We start from the raw sequence: 13,492 nt of genomic DNA, 5'->3' as shown, positions 1-13,492 counted from the left end.
AATATCCAAAATAAGCAAAAAAACAGTTAATTCTCCACGCTCAAGTGAGTTTATCTCAGGAATGATTAAACCTGCTACAGAAATTCAGTACAAGTCACCTTATCACAATAAAGTCTCCTAACCGGCTCCGCCACTCCTCAGGCGCTATTTCAACTCACCTTCTTCTCCAGCATTTACACACACACACACACACACACACACACACACACGCTTCCCAATCTATTACAGAAATTAGTGAGAATAAAGGAGAAAAGAATCACTGGAGTCATAGTTGTTGGCCTGGGATTGGGTTGTGCTATGGATTTTCTTTCACTTCCCAAAGCCAAGTGAGAATTCCAAGAGATTCACTAAGGGATATTTCATGGAATAACAATAATAACCTTTTCTGATGAGACTGTGAATATCATGACTTAAATAAATAATACAAAAAGAACACTGCTTTCTATAATATCTGTCTTCCATAAGGCCCTTTGTTTGGTTAGCACCTGTGATGGGCATGAAGAGACAAAGCAACTAAGACAGGACTAAACTAGCAAAGGCTGGAATCATTTGAAGTGTGAAGCGTGAGAATAAGGGAATGACTTTATGAAAACGGAGATGAAGACAACAATCTGAAGCTGTATGAGGAAAGGGCAAAAGCAAAAAAGCTATGGTAATGGTTGAAAGATCGTATTTTAGAGGAAAGACATGACAGATAAAGCTCATTCAGGGATTTCCTTCTCTTCCTTCTGTATCAAGTGTCTATAAAATTTGCATTGTTCACTAATGCAGGGAGATGTGTACACAAGGACACATACAGTCGACCCTTGAACAACATGAATTTGAACTGCATCAAAGTTCAAGTCGGATGGTCAACCGACTGACCCATCCAGGTGCCGCGTGATTTTCTTAATATCATTTTCTTTCCTCTAGCTTACTTTATTCTTTTTCTTTGCACTTGTGACAGTGCTCTTTTGATTTTAATTTTATTATCATTATTTTTTTTAATGTTTGTTTATTTTTGAAAAAGACGAAGAGACAGAATGCAAGCAGGGAAGGGGCGGAAAGAGGGAGACACAGAATCTAAAGCAGATTCCAGGCTCCAAGCTGTCAGCATGGAGCCGGATTTAGGGCTCAAACTCCAGAGCTATGAGATCATGACTTGAGCCAAAGTCAGATGCTAAACTGACTGAGCCACCCAGGCATCCCTCTAGCTTACTTTATTCTAAGAATTCATTGGGGCGCCTGGGGTGGCTCAGTCGGTTAAGTGTCCAACTTCAGCTCAGGTCATGATCTCACGGCTTGTGAGTTCAAGCCCTGCGTCGGGCTCTGTGCTGACAGCTCAGAGCCTGGAGCCTGTTTCAGATTCTGTGTCTCCCTCTCTCTCTGCCCCTCCCCCGCTCATGCTCCCTCTCTCTCTCTCTCTCTCTCTCTCTCAAAAATAACCATTCAAAAATAATTAAAAAATAAAAAAAGAGAATACAGTATATAATACATATATCATACAAAATACGTGTTAATCATTCCTTTATGTTACAGGTAAGGCTTCTGGTCAACAACAGGCTATTAGTAGTTCAGTTTTGAGGAGTTATACATGGATTTTTGACTATGTGATGGTCAGCAACCAACCCTTGTGTTGTTCAAGGGTAAACTGTATACCTTTTCTTTTGCTCAACAATTCTGGAAGTCTAGGATAAAGTCATATTATTTTGTCCCCTGTGACCCTTAATAAACATTCATTGAATGAAGTACACCCTAACGATGACACCAGCTCTTCCTCCAAATCTGGTCACAGCTGGAGAGTAATTATTTACGGCTCAGTGCAAATGTTCCTCCTCAGTAATGCTATGGAAAACAGCTGCATCTTCCATAGATACTTTCTATAATAGCACTTATTTAATCATTTTCACATAATCACCACCTGAAGTTATTTGTTCATGTACTTAGTTATTTGTCCACTGTCTTTCCCCCCATTGCCATGTAAACATTATGATAGTGGGGACTTGTATGCTTTCTCACTGCTCTATTCCTAGCCTTTACAACAGTGCCTGGTACATTACAGGTGAACACCATATAGTTGTTGAATGTAGGAAAGGACAAAGGAATAGATTCAGTGGATATTTTGAAAACATTGTGGCCTCTATTCAGAGAGGTTCTTAACATGCAAATTAAGACATACGAGGTGGTATCTCTAGGAGGAGGTACCTGAATCAAAAAATCAGTATTCCTTCTGGAATTCTAATCTAATATTTCAGTTTTAGACCTAAGTACTTAATTTGCATACCAATTACAAAAAACAGAATTGATAATTTCAAAAGATACTTATTATTCAAATTTTGTTGCAAAGAAACAGTATACTTTAAAAGTTAAAAAATGAGAAACTAAATTATATCTTGATTTGAAAGACAGAATTTCAGCTAGTTTGTGTCTCTATCAACAAGGAAGCAGGCCACTCTCACTGGTTTCACATCTTGCTAACAAAGAAGGTAAGCAGGGAGGACTCCAGCTTATCTACTACTCCTAAATGGAAGTCAAGGTGTTCTGGCTTGTGTCCAGAAACTTTATCAAGATCCTACTTATAAAGGATGGGTTCAACTCAAAGTCACAGACAATCCTGTTTGGCCTCCAGTCATGGTCTCCACCTGAAATAAACACTGAGATTCAGAACCACTTGAAAAGAGCCCTTCAGAAATTTCCTTTGCCCCGCCATGTCTCCTTCCATGCTTGTCTGCACCTTAACCACCACTGCCCCTATTTTAACTGAATGGTTCTTCAAACGATAAAGTAGAATACCAGCTTATAATAAGAAGGTCTTTGCCCATGGGCACTTCTGTTTGCAGAGAATGGAAGACTAACTGAGCTGATCAATATTATAGTCTTAAGCATGTGAGAAATGGACAATATAATGCTGCTAACTGGCATCATTCTAAGTGCTAAGTAATAGGAAGAATGTATGTCTGCCATCAATTATGAATAGGAATTCATACTGTGCAGCCTACTATTCAAAGCCAAAGTAACTTTATTTTTATAAAGTTGTAAATCATGATTTTATTTCAGAAAAGGGATTTTTGACTAGCTTTAGAAAGAACATGACACAATGTGAAAGTGGACGTTTAATAAATACTTCTTTCTGCACTGCACACAGGGAACAGGTAATAAATGCTGTTGTCTGACTTGATAATGGTGATGCCTTACACAGTGGAGAGACAATTAATGAATGTTCTTTGATTGATGAAGACACAAGCAGTACAAACATGGATGTTTCTTTGTCAGTTTTCACCCAAATAGTTCTGAACAAAAGCAAAATGTGCTTCAGCCACAGAAGGAACCTAAGACGCTGAAATATTAGAATCTTTCTGGTTGTTATGTGTTTCATCTTAATAATAGATATTTACATATTATTTATTATACACGAGGGACTAAGTGCTATAGACATATTAAGTTGCTTAATCCTCAAAGCCACCCTAATGATGCTGATGCTGATAATAATAATAATAATAATAATAATAATAATAATAACAACAACAATAGGGATGCCTGGGTGGTTCAGTCAATTAAGCCTCTGACTTCAGCTCAGGTCATGATCTCACAGTCCGTGAGTTCAAGCCCATGTTGGGCTCTGTGCTACCAGCTCAGAGTCTGGAGCCTACTTCGGATTCTGTTTCTGCCTCTCTCTGCCCCTCCCCTGCTCACAATCTGTCTCTGTCTCTCTCAAAAATAAATAAACATTTAAAAAATTTTAAAAATAGTAATTCACTCTGATGTTTCCTGCTTTTATAGATGAAAAACAAAAAGCACAGAGAGGTATCTTGCTCAGGGTTACAGTAGTTTTCACTCTGGGCCAATTACATGGAGTACTGCAGTGAACATTCATTTACGAATACACACACACATGTTGAGGGAACATATTTTCTGTTGGGTATATTTTAGATGTGAAATTACTGGGTTATGGGACATACCTATGGCCATTTTTTTTTTTTTTATGGAACGCTTCACGAATTTGCGCGTCATCCTTGCACAAAGGGCCATGCTAATCTTCTCTGTATCGTTCCAATTTTAGTATATGTGCTGCCGAAGCGAGCACGGCCATTTTTAATACATATTGCTAGATGATCTTCCTAAGTGATACTGTCTGAGAATTTTAGTCGTGCCACATTCTTACCAACACTTGATACTATCTGTATTTTTCATTTTAGACATTCTGGTTAAGTATACAGTGAAATGTCATGTGGTTTTAATTTGAATTTCTCTGATGAGTAATGAAGTGGTGATGCATTTATTGGTCATTTGAATATTCTTTTTCTCTAAGTGCCAGTTAAGTGCTTTGCCCAGTTTTGTCAATTCTCTCAAAACTCATCTGTATGTTCCACACAATCCCACTTTACATCTTAGCAATATGTATATGTATGTGTGTATATCAATTAACAAGAAAACTGCAGAAATCATATGGAAATGCAAGCATTCAAGCAGAGTCAAGGACACTTTACATTACCAGATGTAATTATAAAGTTAGAGTAATTAGCACGTTGTGGAATAGGCTACTGGTTAGACAGACCAATAGAGAAGAATAGGGAATGTGTACTTATGACAAAAGTGACAGTGGGGATTTCAATAAATAGTTCTGGTTCAGGATGGAGGAGATGAGGGAGCAAGGAAAAAAAAAGGCAACTTTTTAATGGAAAAATCTTTATCAATAGTAGAAACTGATTACAATGAGATCTTATTTTTTTAAATAAGTAATGTGAATAAATTTTGCAAACAACAAAGCACTGGGTAGGTAATACTTGTTACTATTATTCAAAAGAGGAGGAGACCACTGCAATAAAATTTAGCATCAGACAGAGACCTACTAGGTTTCCTCTACTTTTTTCCTGTCCTTTTGTACCTTAAAACTATATTTTCAAAACATAGTCTAGTACAGAAGATGTGAATTGACTTCCTAAAGCAAATCTCGGCAGAAAAGGCACACCATTCTGCTATTCCACCTGATCTAAACTCATCACTGAATTTCAACAGTTCCTTGGAAAGTTTCAGAATCTCTCTCTGCCTATAATGGAGACCAAACATATTTTAGAAAACCATTCTTGATTTCCCTAATGAAGGACATTTGGAATATCTGAAATTTCCTTATCCTCTTGTTGAAATTAATTTGAAATGATGGAACTCTTTCAAAATCAGAGTAGTTATTTTTTAATAGTTCATTACTCATTAGGTCACCCGTAAAATTCAGCCCAATATGACTCAAAACTAGCACTGAAAACATTTGCAAATTGTATTTAACAGGTTCATGGTTCTCTAATGACCCAACCAAGGCCAAGTTAGCCAAAATGAGTAACTGCTTATTCCAATATATTCTCTCACTTTCCATTCTTGTTTCTTTTAAGGTAATCTGTTTTTAAACAGAGTTCTTACAATGCACTTAGGAGTCTGCAAAATAAAAGTATTCATGAATGAGAAAAGGCTGCAGTTGAAAGAAGCTTTTCTTTCAGAGGTGAAAACATGCAGGTCATGTGATTCACCAACCTTGCATCAATTTTGACAATAGTGTTACTCTCAATTAAATAACTACTAATTCCCTACGTGATGCTTCATTCCTTTCCATATTTTTTTAAAAATGAATTTTAATTCACATGAGTTTTGCGGTAAAATAGTTTCCCAGATGTATGTGCAGGAAATGATAAAAAGAGAGCTGAATCTACAGTTGGAAAGGGATATTCATGGTAGAGTCCAGAAAAAACCCAGACTATTCCTAAAGTGCAGAGAGGCAAATTCGTTGGACACTTTTTATTTACCACTCTGGATTGGATAACATTTCATCTATTTTGTGATATTTTTTTAATGCCAAGAAATACTAACTTGGATAACTTTGCCATCTTTATAAGAAGATAACTTTCTGAAACACATACAAATATTGTAAGTTATTGAATGAGACATTTTATTATGTATTTATGGCAACCACTCTCCTTCCCTATGTGATTGCTAAATCTGTGTTCCATATAAATATGTATTAGGTAATTAGCTTTTTTTAATTATTATATCAAGAAGGCTATTTATTTATATATTTAATTTATGTATGTAAGTATGTCTTTTGACCCTTTTCATCCATTTCTCTTTTATTTTAGCTACTGTAAATAACGCTGCAATGAATGTGGGAACGCAGATATCTTTTCAAGTTAGTGTTTTTGTTTTCTTTAAATAAATACCCAGAAGTCAAATGGCTGGATCACATGAGAGTTCTATTTTTAACTTTTTGAAGAACTGTTTTCCACAGCTGCACCAATTTACATTCCCAACAGCAATGCACAATGGTTGTCTTTTCTTCATATCCTCCTCAGCATTTGTTACTCTTGTCTTTTTGATAAAAGCAATGTTAACAGGTGTGAGGTGATATCTCATCATGGCTTTAATTTGCATTTCCCTGATGATTAGTGCTGTTGAGAATCTTTTCATATGCATGTTGGCCATTTGTATGTCTTCTCTGGAAAAGTGTCTATTTAGATCCTCTGCTCATTTTTTAATCCGGGACATTTGCTTTTTTGCCATTGAGTTGTGTGAGTTCTTTCTATATTCTGGACATTAGCCCCTTATCAGGTATCTGATTTCCAAATATTTTCTCCCATCCAGTAGATAGTCTTTTTACTGCACTGATGGTTTCTTTTTGCTGTGCAGAAGCTTGTTGGTATGATGTAATGCCACTGATTTATTATTGCTTTTGTTGCTTTTGCTTTTGGTGTCAGATTAAAAAAAAATCGTCTCTAAGACCTATGACAAACAACTTACCACCTATGTTTGCTTCTAGGATTTTTATGGTTTCAGGTCTTACATTCAAGTCTTTAATCCATTTTGTGTTAATTTTTGTGTGTAGTATAAGACAGTGGTCGAATAGTTTAAAGATACTTTTCCTTAGAGCTAATTAAGATATCTCTGGGTTTATAGTGTACTGCCAGGTACATGTGGAACATGCTAGAAAAGTGCAATAGGACAGTGAGAGTACTTTTGTTCAAATCCTGGATCTGATAATTACTTTACTGTAGACTTTAATAATCTGAACAAAATTAAAAGTTGGAATAAAAAAGGAAAATAAACATAAACCCAAAGTGTAGTTCTTTTGTGTGATTATAAAATGATCTAAGTGGCAGGCACAATGTAAGGCACAGTAATCAGGATAGTGATTTGATGATGATGATGATGATGATGATGATGATGATGATGGTGAGGGTGATGAAGATGATGCTATATTAAGCCAAGTCAATCTGTTTTGTATGGGGTACTTTGCTAGATGTTAACAAATATACGAGTATGTAAAATAGACACTGTTCCAGCCCTGACAGAATTTATTGTTAACTTGAACAAAGCTTCATAAGGTTAGGCAATGAAAGCTAATGATTTTTGAGTTCAACTTTAATAGAAAAAGAACATCTGAAGAAAAGATTTTTGAAGATGAAAACAGGAATGCCTTCCAATATCTTTTTTTTTTTTTTTTTTTTGGTTACACTTTCTGCTTGGCTAGGACAAATATTTGTGGGCCTTGGAGGAAATTTAAACTAATCTTAAGGAGTATTGTCTCTTTAGAATTTTAACGCAGCTTTATGTATGCATTTACCCAATTAATAGCAGAGTAAAATATATTTAATAAACGCTAAATATAATTTAGGAAAATCAATTCATTTACAAAGCTAAATAGTTATTTGTATATTGAGGCAGAAATTAGAGAAGTAAAATTCAATGCTAACTTTGGGTGATGTAATACATCCTATAATTATATCACATTTTTCTATCTATTTTGAATTAAGGTTAGTTATATCAATGAATTTTTTATACTATGAAGTCGCAATGATCATAAATGTTTTTTTAAGACTAGATTATTCCAGTACTTTTTACTACATGAAATCTCTGATTACTACATTGTCTTGGGTACTTTTCGTTTTGTTTATAAAGCTCACAAAATAATGTAAATAAAAAAGATAAACAGAGTGAAAAACTTGAAGAGCTCACAGAGGAGCTATGATTCGTCATCTATTAAATCTATATTCCATATCTAACAAATTCCATTTATGACAATTTCTTTGTATGGAAGAAAAATTTTATAATGTTTAGATCTATTAAGAGAAAGAATGGTTTCATAGAGTTTGAAGCTATAAGAATAATGCAAAAGAGATCTATCATTCTTCTATCTTCTATCATGTGTAAAGTCAATTTTAAAAATGGCAAGATATTCAGCCTAAAGCCATTAAAGAGATTTCCAAATTCTTACACTAGCCCTGGATATATTATCTATTATCTAGTCAGTTTACAAAAAAAAGAGTGTAAAGGGAGATTTATGTTTTTACTAGATCAGGTAGTTGAATAACTGTCTTCATTGGTGATGGAAGTATAATCTTGCTTGAGTAGACAGAGGAACTAAAGCAGCTCTTGGGATGTCTTTCAGTAATAAAATTCTATGACAACTTCTGATGCTTAGAAAATATGCACATTCTTAATGCAATAAGCAGCATTTATACTTGAAAAGAGTTTTAGAAATTATCTAGTTCAAGGGTCAACAAACTGCTGCCCACAGCCTGGTTCTGTAAATAAAATTTCATTATAACACAGCCACTCCCTTGCTCCTTCACTCATTCATTTAAGTGTAGTCTATGGCTGCTTTCACACTCCAGTGGCCCAGTTGAGTAGTTGCAACTGAGACTGCAGGGCCCACAGAGCAAAAGTAAACTAGCCCTTACAGAAAGAGCTGCTGACCCCGATCTAGCTAACGACCTCATTTCATAATGAAGTAGTTGAACCTCTGGAAAAAAAAAAGTCACTTGTCCATAGTCACTAGACAGTAAAAATGACTTACACGCAGGTCTTCTATTTCCAGATTCCTTAAGTTCTTTTTACATCATCCTGCGACTTATGATATAAAACAATGTGTTATATATTCTCTAATAATATGATGAAACAATCCCTAATAAGCGGAATTTTCTATTAAGTAGCTGTACTCCTTTATCTGCCTTATTCTTTTCCCTTGCAATTACAGTAAAATTTAAAAAGGCAGGTAACCAAAACAATACCTATACATTTCGGTCCTTAAGTTGTCAGAGTCTCTGCCTAAGGAAAACAATGTGATCAGAACAGATGACACATATTATTGGATTCCCATTGTCAATCATGTTTTTTATTTTTCCTAATTCACTCCAAATTTTTGCCCACTACTTCTATCCAAGTACTACATTGTGTAAAGACCCCATTAAGTAGAATGCCTACCAGTATCTTCAGGAACTGGAGAGATGAACAGCTCCTCGAAGATGTGAGGTAGAGATGAGTGTCGGTTTGGGGTTAGGGATGAGAGGGTGGAAGGCAGTTTACCCCGGAGGCAGTTTACAATTATGCTTTACTCCACACTGCCTGCTTGTTTACAATGTGCTATACTCTCTGTGACAGTGAAAGTACTATATAAAAGGTTACGTATCTTTTCCTTTCACAACCATGAGAGTGTTACGTTCACTATCTTGTTTGTGGTGACTGTATATAAATTATACCTCAGTTAAAAAAAAAGACAAAACAAAAATCATGAGATTGATACCCGTTTAGCAAGCGAGGAAAAGAAAATATAAACCTGCCATTTAAGTCAAGTTTTTGTGCTAAGATCACACGTGTATGTGACAAATCACAATAAGCAATAATCACCGTGAAGAAAATTCCTGTCAGATTAAATCTCTGGTTATTATTGTTGCTTAACTCAAAATAAAGTGGCCCTTATTTCTTATTTTGTAGTGATAAACATTTTGATGCATATGCTTTAAGTCAGATGCAAACCATGTCCCCAAAACAAGTATGTTGACATCCAGTATTACGTAGTCATCTAAAACGGTTACACTAAAGATTCTAGTTTAACACAAAAAATTTCAGTTCCAAAAGGCACTTATTAAGACATATTCTGAGCACCAACGCAAAAATGCAGAAACATGAAAAGTACAGAACAATAAATAAAGCATAACAATAAATAAAGATGGAATGGGCCCAGAGTATTTTTTTCCCCAGTTTGGAGTTAAATGAAATGATTTTCTTTCAAGAATCTAAACTCTGCTTTAATTAGGATATCAAGGAAATCAGACTTACCAATAATTTTTAGCCTCACAAAAATCCTACAATTGATCTTCTGTTCCTAAAATAGTGCAGGGTCTTCTGGGGAAGGAAGTAACATTTACTTAGTTAGGCTGAGTGTTGTATGCCTAGCGAAGGCACTGAGGCTTTATCTGTAATTTCCTAATTTGCCAGCTCCTTCCCTTCTACATGTGCTCTCAGGAGGTTAGTGTCGACTTCTGAGAAGGAGCTCAAGCTGTTCTTAGAACCATCTTCTTTATCTCACAATCACTGTTGGTAAAATAGTAAGATACCAAGGGATTTCATGACATGTAATTCTTCAACGTGAACAATAAATTAAAAGAATAATTTATGTTTCATACATCTCTAATTATAGAAGGGTAAAAGGAAGTAGGAAGATCCTATCATTGAAGTTACAAATTATGTATAAGACCCATCCAAAGCCAGCACTTTCATACAGGGTAAGTTTATGGCTCATTAAAAGTATTGTGTGTAACACTCCTTTTATGATCTTACTCTTCATATATTTTAAATTATAGATAGACTAATTATAGATATTCCTAAATAACATTTTTACAATTATGACACAAATGACACGCTGTATCTTGGGTTAAATATGTTGACAACAATTGTTTTTTTCTCAGCCTTATGGAGAGGTATAAAGAAAAAAATTCTTAAACAGAAGTTATTCAAATTATAATCATATAAATCAAACAGTTATGTTTTTAAATATTTAGAAGTTACAGCAATTGGTAAGCTATAGACATTCAATTTTACCTTTTTGTTTTAAAGTCTGGAGTAATGTTTTAATGTGCACATTCAAAATTTTAAATGCTTCTCAGGGCAGTTTTTCCCTTAGAAATTTGACATGATAAAACTTTCTGATTAATAAAAAAGGCAGACAGCAGGATTCTATAATTCTCCACTCTTGAAACATATTCTTGAATCAACATCAGATTTGTTTAAAGTATATTCAAGTCTTTAAACAAGCATGACAGGGTTTGAGACAGGGGCTGAGGAGTTTCATTTACTTTAATCTTATAAAATAAATAGTATAATATTGTAAAAGGAACAGAAAACCGTGAAGTGAAAAAGTTAAGTTTAACTCTGCACCCCTCCACCCAATCTTTCTCTCCAGAGGTAACCACAGGTAAGAATTTTTTTATGTATTGTTTGAGTTATTTTCTATGTGCATACACATGGGTTTTGATGTTTCAAATCCGGGAGAGGAGACTACCTGAGAGCTAGAGCTCCAAGTGGAGTCTTTTAGATAAACAGAAGGCAACATTCAATTCAATAAAGCACATTCACAGTACACCTCCTATGTGCAAACTGCTGTGATACATTTTAGAGAAGGCACCTGAGGGTATAAGGATGGAGAGATCCCAGTGGATCTGCCTTCAATTAGCGTGTGTTTCTGAAGCTACACAGACAAATACTACTATTGTATAAACAACTCTGAGTGCTACTCACTATAAGAGAATGTGATATGGGAAAATACAAGAGAGAAGGATTAATTTTGCCTTGATGAGTTTATTGGAACCACTCATATAGTAACGGAAACTGACTCAGCCTAACATATTTAGAAAAGGAAAACAGCCTGGCATGGCTTATGTTTAGAAAGCATGAATGTGTGTGGCAAGTAATGAGGTTGAAAAGTAGGTGGACGCCATGTCTTGGATTTTATACAGTAGACAAAGTGCCAACATTAATCACTATCAGATTTTCATTTTATTTCTTTAATATAATTTATTGTCAAATTGGCTAATATACAGTGTGTAAAGTGTGCTCTTGGTTTTTGGGGTAGATTCCTATGGTTCATCGCTTACATACAACACCCAGTGCTCATCCCAACAAATGCCCTCCTCAATGCAAAGAAATATGTTCAGTACAAGTGAGAATGGATCATATATCAAAAAGATAAAGATGAGTAAAATAGAAACTTGCTGTACTCCTCCAGGTAAGACTTTAAATGGGTCATCAAAATGGGAGCCATTGTAAGACTGAATTCAGAGACATTTCGAAGAGTAAGACTGGCCTGAATATGGAATATGAACTTTTGAATTTGAGGTATGAAGCAGAAGGGAATTGAGAAAGCTATAATATTTCTTGCTTGAGTGACTGTATGGCTGTTGAAGTTATTAATTAAGACAGGGAATATAGAAAAAGTAGCTGATGAAAAATCGTGAAGAATAATGAATGTGGCTTTGAAAATACTCAGTCTGAATTGTTGGTGGGGCACACACAAAGTTCTCTCAAAGCACGGTGTGGGATATTTAAGATAATTAAAGGGCAGAACTCAGAGCCATAAATTTGGAGATCATTTGCATATACTTGGTATCACTCAGCAAAATATATTAAATTGAAAAGAGATCCAAGAGGTAAACACACCCACCAGGCAGGAAATGCTGGGGGGCAAAGAAGAAAAAGAACCTAGAATGGAGACCCATACATAAAGGAAGGGAAATAGCCAACAAATCCTAAACATACAGCCATCTCCCCACCAGCTCACATCTCCACCATGTCACTTTTGCTCTGGGATGGCTCTGAAGCTTTCTCATGCAATTTTTCTCCAGGCTTTGGGGATTGGTTTATCTGGCCCAGTTTGTTACCAGCACACAGACTCTCATCTTGCAGATACACTAAGAATGGATTTTAGTGGGTTTCTCTTTTTGATTCTGTCTCTAAGAGAGCTTGAGTTTAAAACGGTTTTTACTGCTAAATATTACATGAAAAGAGAGATTTTTTAAAATGCAAATAAGAAAGTTAGAAAAATAAAACAGAATCTTAAAATGCTTTACCTTAATACTCATGTTCTTTGACATACAAAGAAACTAAAACATGGTCTTCCTGATTTCAATTTTTATTTTTTCCTTCTTTGTTGCAGTCTTTTCTAAAACTCCAATTATCTTCTTTGTTCCAGAGGCTGCTTCTCTGAATCTTTTCCAAATCCTATGACCATGTTCTTTCCTATCCATTACATCCTGAAGTCCCAAAGTAAATCTCAATGTTCAACAGCTGGAACCACCTGTGAGATTCATTTAATATGTGTATTTATTTATTTTGAAAGAGAGAGTGCACAGGCACATGCACTAGCAGGGGAGGGACAGAGAGGAGAGGGGGAGAGAGAGAATCCCAAGCAGGCTCCACGCTCAGCCCAGAGCCCGACTCAGGGCTCAATCTCATGACTGTGAGATCATGACTGGAGCCAAAATCAAGAGTCTCCAACGCTTAACCAACTGAACCACCCAGGTGCCCCAAGATTCATTTATATCTCAGAGGTTATCATATAACCAACGTCTTGTTGTTTAATGCGGAAAATGCCTTACGGTACTGCTGATGTAAGTCAGGGTAGCGGACATGGAGTACCAAATGGAGTATTAGAGATTTTCCTCTTCTCCATGTTTTACTCCAGTGTCAACAACAATAA

General features: G+C 35.5%; 1 non-coding gene across 1 annotated transcript; it reads right to left on the bottom strand.

Moving 5' to 3' along the window:
* Positions 1-3,955: 3,955 nt before the first annotated feature.
* On the bottom strand, positions 3,956-4,063 carry LOC132693408 (U6 spliceosomal RNA). The gene has a single exon (XR_009616794.1). It is a non-coding gene; the product is annotated as a U6 spliceosomal RNA (small nuclear RNA).
* Between the last annotated feature and the right edge of the window lie 9,429 nt (positions 4,064-13,492).

Source organism: Panthera onca, chromosome B1, assembly GCF_046562875.1.
Source record: "Panthera onca isolate mPanOnc1 chromosome B1, mPanOnc1 haplotype 2, whole genome shotgun sequence".
Classification (NCBI taxonomy): domain Eukaryota; kingdom Metazoa; phylum Chordata; class Mammalia; order Carnivora; family Felidae; genus Panthera; species Panthera onca.
The sequence above is the reverse complement of the archived record's forward strand: the minus strand, read 5'-3'. Positions and strand labels throughout refer to the sequence as shown.